Raw genomic sequence first — 6727 nt, forward strand, 5'->3', positions numbered from 1 at the left:
AATTCAAAATTTATAGTAATATATATAACTCATACCGAAATAAATTTATGGGTCGACCCAGATGAATACTTTCAACAAACAAAATGACGAAACGATTTTTACAATTATATATTTTAATTTGTGTGTGGGCGCATGCAATGCAAAAGATATTTGATAGTAATTGATTTTGTAATAAATGAAGTGTACCAAGCAAGGGTGGAGTGCTATATTTATGATGGTGATTTATTGGTCAATTAATTCAAGTATCTTGAATTATTGAAAACTATATATACTGTATAAAACATTAATTACATGAAAACTTAATATTCTACGCTATGAATAATAAGTATAATAAGTAATTGTCACTGGTTTGGGTATCTTTGTTAGTTTTTGAATAAACTATGTATTGATCATAATGGTCAATAATTTATGGAGTAGTTATGTCGGGAGATTATATGAAATTCCTCTTATTTGGGCGATGCATTGGAAAAGGGAAGTATAATTAGCAGCCTAAAAGGTCGTATGTATTGATTTTTTTTTCAGTTTTATTAATTAGCTTCATATATTCTCTTTCTAAATAGAAGACTTCAAATAATATTCCAATTTCCAACCAATAGGTAGTCAAAAGAATAAATTGCAAGATATAATCAATTCGTAAAGATCGAAGTCATGTAAAAATAGTAGTGTTCTAGTTTAGACTCGACTTTAGTTACTGTGCTAATGTTTGCGGCGAAAAGAGCTTGTTTGGTAGCATTATTAAATTAAAATTTAGATAGATAAGAAATAAATAAAAAGAATGTCAATAATATCAGTCTTATATATTTTTGTTTGGTAGATAAAATAAAAAAATTAAGATAATATGATTTCAAAAAATTGTACACGCTATTTATAAAGTAAACAATCAATATTTATAATTAATTATAACCATTAAATAAAATACAAGAATGTAGAATATATTATATGTCGTGAGGGCAAGAAAATGTAAACTACTAATATTTCCAACCGGATTTAATATTATCAATGAATGTCGACTTATCCATAAACTAATAAAATAAAATATTTCAATTGGTCATCAATGTATAAGTGTCGCGTGAGACCAAATTTGCAAATGTATGAATATTGATCATCAAATCAGAGTTATATGCAATTGATAAATAAAAATAAGCAATTGACCTTTTTTTTAACTTCAATATCAATTTAAACAAGTGGGTTTGCTCCGCAGGCGAATTAGGCCCCCAATAGGATTAAATATTTATTAGTGCACCTTTACAAATTTTCATTTGCATGGAATTGATTTTTAACAAAAAAAATAGGAATTGTTATATATCATTTTCAATATATGTGTCCTAAATTACTTATTGTTTGCGCACAATAAAGAAATTGCTATGCACTATTGGTAGCCTTTTACACTAGAAATAGTACTCCAATATTGCAAAAGAGAGAAATCAAAATTAGTAAAACTGATTACTTTATTAAACTTGACCATTTTTCTCGTTGAGTTTCCCATTTGTCCTTAGCAAATTTAAAATGTTATCGACAAAAAACAGTTATAAACATTATTTAGTTTCAATAATGGATTAATAAATCCTTGTTGCTGGCTTTTGATTAATGTATTCACTATATCAATATTCAAGAATCAAATTATATATATTAATGAATAGTGGATAGCATGTCGGCATATATTATTATATACTACTACTAAAAATACTACAGTATTTATTCAAGCCCTAACAAAAAAATTGTAACAACTAATAGTATAAAATTGAATTGCTACAACACGTGAAATTTTATTTAAAAATATAAAATAATAAATTTATATATATAACCAAAATGAAAAATATACACACAACAAGATGATTATTTTCTTTTAATGTGGGAAGAGGAAGACTACTTTGAAAATGGCGTCGATGAGTGTGCTTGAAGACATTGACTAACAAATATTGCAGTCAAAATTTTCAACTCGATCAATGTATGATAGAAAAGTAGTGAATGCAACAAAGTAATAAATATATAGTGTTGATTATTGGTTAATCACAATGTAATATTATTTTTTAATTACCAAATTATGTTGAGTTAGACTTAGTTATTTGATGGTCATGCAACTACCTACTACCACTTTTTTTCAACGCATTCAACTTAGCAAGGAAAAGTAGTAAATGTAACAAAGTATATCAGTAACTACATGATGGTTGGGCGAATTTTTGATGGTAGTAGATGCAGGTAATAAATACAGATCACGACACAAGGAATTACGTGGTTCGATTTACTGAGGTAAATCTACGTCCACGGGAAGAAAGGAAGGCAAGATTGTATTGCTTGATCTGGTTTTCCAGCTTACAAATACAGACTTGCTATATGATATTTGATGTCTAGAGAGCTTTCCCCTCTTTTTCTCCTCCGTGTCTATCTGATCTAAGTTCTATTTATACATTGAACTAAGATCGTGGCTTGCATCACCACTGACTAGGTCGTGGCTTACATCATCACTAATTAGGTCGTGGCTTACATCATCACTAATTAGATCGTGGATGTCGTGGAGGTCATGAGATCCTGCATGGGTCCACCACTAAATAGATCGTGTAGTGGAGGTCGTGGAGGTTCTGCATGAGTCCACTATCTCCCAGTTCGGTCGAATAATGAGACCGAACTGCTGAACTATTGCCGAGCAGCTTTTTCCAATCTGAGAGTAGAGCTTGATTGGTCGGCTTTTACCGAGCTGTAGGCTGGGGCCGAACTCTTTGGTAATGCCGAACTGATACTCTTCCTTGGGCTTTGGGCTGATGGGCCGTCACTGCTATTGGGCTTGTTTAGTACGTACCCCATCACTACCCCCACCGAAAAGCGAAGTGAATCACTTCGGCGAAGCGAGTCACTTCGGCATTCTGGATAAAGGTACGGGGAAGGCTGACGTCAGGGGACGTGCCTTGCGCGTGACTGCATTAAATGCGACAGTAAAATCCGGCCGTTGAATCCTGAAAAGGTGGGATTCGAAACGGTGCGATGATTTTGAAATCTTCTCCGAATCTGATAAATACGTCCTTTCTTCATCATTTGAACACTTTTGCTATTGCTTCTTCTGCATTCTCTCTCTTTTGCGTAAAAATTTCCTTCCGCTTTCAAGAATTTCTTCAGAATTTCTTCAGACTTTCAAAGAGTAAGAACTATGTCTTCTTCTTCTTCTGAGTCAGGTAGCGGTAGGAAAGGGGATAAGGGGTCTTCTAGCCGGAAAGAATCCGGGGAGAAGACCGTAGAGTATTTTCACAGCATCTTGAGTAAGGATACTGTGATATCCCTACACGAAAAATATTTTTTTCCTGGGGGGAAGGTTGCGATTCCCGACGACCTTCATAGGGCTGACTCGCCGCCGGAGGGTTACGCCACCGTTTATGAAGCCGGCTTGGAATGCGGGCTTCGTTTCCCTCTTCCCCCTGCCTTTGTAGAGCTGCTAGATTTTTTTCAACTCCCTTTAGGTCAGGTGACTCCGAACTCTTGGAGGCACTTATCGGCCTTTGCTGCCGAACTGCGTAGGCTAGATAAGGATCTGTCTCTGAGGGCAATCCTTAATTTCTTCCAGTTTAAGCGGAAAGGATCTTGGTTTTACTTGATCCCTTTACAGCCTTTTAGGGCCTTCTGCAAAACCAAGTGGCCAAAGTGGCAACATCGTTTCTTTTTTTATAATAGGACAGCGGCTCCGGGCTTTCCCTGGAGAGGGCCGAAGTCCGTGATTCCTCATCCTCGGTTAGAACCGTTGGACGAGCTCGAGGGCGAGCTCAATAAGATTCCTATGATTAGGAAGCAGTACCTGGAGTCTGAGCTCGTCAAGGGCGACTTCGTGTTCGACTCCTCGTCTTCGGACGAAGAGACCGAGGGTGAGGAATTCTTTTTTGTGCCTTACTGCTTTTGTGGCGAAAACTAACCTTGCTTTCTTGCTTTTTGGCAGTGAACTTGCTAAACAAGTTCGGTCGCAAATCCTCCGAATCTAAGGAACCGGAGAGGCCGAAAACCAGCAGCTCGGCGTCTGATGCCGAGAAGAATCCGAAGAGGCAAAAGACCTCTTCGGATCCAAAGAAGCCGGAGTCGACTTCGGCAAGTAGGAAGGGGAAGACCCAGAAGCCCCCAAGAGCGCCGGAGAAAGACGTGGTCTTGGCGCCTCCTTCGGAACATATCTGTGAGCCCTTTTTATGGCCCACGGACTTCGCCGAGGTGAATTCTCTTCTTGATTTTCTGGCCTTGCTTTTTTTTCCTGTATTTTTTGTGGCCCCTCGGTTGACTTTTTCCTTTTTCCATTTTCAGAGGAACGATATGCTCTCCAAGCTCGTCGCCGTTGAACTCTCCAAAGCGTCCAACGATTATGCTGAGATGCAGAGGAAGTTGGCGGCTGCTCGTCACCAGGCCGAACAGGCTAAGGCAGACTTTGAGAAGGCCAGAGCTGCTAGGATCTCGGCCCAGGATGAAGCCCAGTTTGCCAAAAACCAGCTCGTCATCCAGCGAGAGCAGACGAAACGGAGGGATGCTGCCGCCGTGGTTGCCCAAGGGGAGGTTCTCCGTGCTTTCGCGGAGAAACTCTTTCTGAGCAATCAATTTTCGGCCTTTGTCGGTGATCTGCTGAAACTGATGACCGATAATGCCGAGCAGGGGCCCGAAGTCGTCCTGCCGCTGTACGGCCGAGAGATAGCAGCTCGTCTCCAGAGTCTGCCGCTCCTTGAGGAGCTTGCTTCGTCCTCGGTCCTGCTTTCTGCTGACCGAGTTCGTAGTTGCCGAGCTGACCGGGACGAGAATATGGAGGCTATCTTTGCCTCCTTAGGGCCAGTTTCACCCGCTCCAATTTTCCACGGAGAGGGTGAGACCGAGCAGCTTGATCAGCAGACCGGAGACAGGCAGGCCGAGCAAGAGGTGCTGCTGATCGGTGATGGGGGCACCGAGCAGGCTGGGGGGAGCAAGGAGGCCGAGGCTGAAGCTGAGGCAGACAAGGAGAAGGAAGCTGAACCTCACCGAGGAGCCGGAGACGAAGCTGGCGGAGTATGATTTCGTCTCCCTTCTCTTAGTTTAGTTTCTTCCTTCTTGTAAAATGGCCTTGAAGCCCTCCTTGTGTAAAAATTTTTTTTCTTATGAATGAAAAAAATCTTCTTTCTGCACTTGTGTCTTCGTATAGCTTTTCGTACTCTCTTTTACTCCTGTTGTGGTTTACTACCTGCTCAGTAAACTGAAATGCCGAACTGACATAGCTGCTTTGTATTCTTAACTCTTAAGGAGCTGGAGGTACTTCACTGGAAGCGGCTGTACTCTTCCGCTTTAGACGAAGCTGAGAAAAAAGCCATGGCTGACCAGATGAAGAATGACGAACTCTTGGCTTGTTTAGTGAAGCTGGAGGCCGACAATAAGGACTTAGAGTCCGAAAAGAGAGATCTGGAGGCCGAGCTGAACACTGCCGTCGCTGAGAGGACTGCGTATGAGGATTTCATCTGCAGGCGCGGGGGAATGACCATCTCTGAAGTTCAGGAACGAGTTGACGAACTGTGGGAGGAATATCATGTACTCCGGAGGAACAATGCGCTGGAGAGCTCGGCTTGCCAACAAGTCGTGAAATCATTGCGGCGCTGGGCTTCTCGGTACGACATCATTCTTTCCCGGCGTCCCTCAATCGAGAGATTCCTTAGGCATTTCCCGCCAACAGATGGTCGCACTCCAGCTCAAACCCCTGATTCACTTGCTCAAAACCCTACTCCAAGTCAGCAACGAACTCAGAAACAGCCGGAAACGTCAAGACGAGAACGGACTCAGGAGCAACCGGAAACGTCAAGACAAGGACGGACTGAAGTTCGTAGAGGAGCTGTGATTATGAGTGAGCAAGATCAACAAATGCTTCGTGAAGAGACTCTTCGCCGCCGAGGTGCTAGAGCTTCCCGGGCTCAGGGAAGAGGCGGTAGGTCGATTAGAGCATCTCGTCGACCTGCTTATTCTTCAGCTGCCGAGAACGCCCGAACTCGGCTTCACGAGGATTTTTTGAATAGGTGGCTCAACTTTAGCAACCGTGGACAGTAGAATAGTCCTTCGTAATAGCGTAACGCCTTCTCGTAGGGCAGCGGAGTTGTATGCCGAACAAGATTTAATAAATGAAATCTTCATTTCGCTTCTATCACTGCGTATTTACAGCTCAGCGAAAAAATTTCATCGTGCTCGTCCTCGGTCTTATGAAGTAAACTTCTTTGACCGGACTCGTCCTCGGTCTTATGAAGTAAGCTTCTTTGACCGGACTCGTCTTTGGTCTTATGAAGTAAACTTCCTTGACCGGACTTGGTCCTCGGTCTTATGAAATAAACTTCTTTGACCGGACTCGTCTTTGGTCTTATGAAGTAAACTTCTTTGACCGGACTCGTCTTTGGTCTTATGAAGTAAATTTCTTTGACCGGACTAAGCTTGTGTCCTAATTTGGCGAGTTTTATCGCTCGGATCGGACTTTCCCTTGTCCTAATTTGGGGATCGGACTTTCCCTTGTCCTAATTCGGCGAGTTTTATCGCGTGGATCGGACTTTCCCTTGTCCTAATTCGGCGAGTTTTATCGCGTGGATCGGACTTTCCCTTTGTTGCAGTTCGTTTCAGACGAACTGCTTGTTTCTTAAGCTGAATTGTGGTCTTGTATCCTCCTTAGAAGCTTGGACTCACAATCGTTGGCTTATATATGTTCTAAAAAGGGGATCAGCCTTCGAAGAACAAGATACCTCAGTAACATTTGTAAGAGACGACACGC

This window comes from Salvia splendens, chromosome 4 (assembly GCF_004379255.2).
Source record: "Salvia splendens isolate huo1 chromosome 4, SspV2, whole genome shotgun sequence".
NCBI classification, from domain to species: Eukaryota; Viridiplantae; Streptophyta; class Magnoliopsida; order Lamiales; family Lamiaceae; genus Salvia; species Salvia splendens.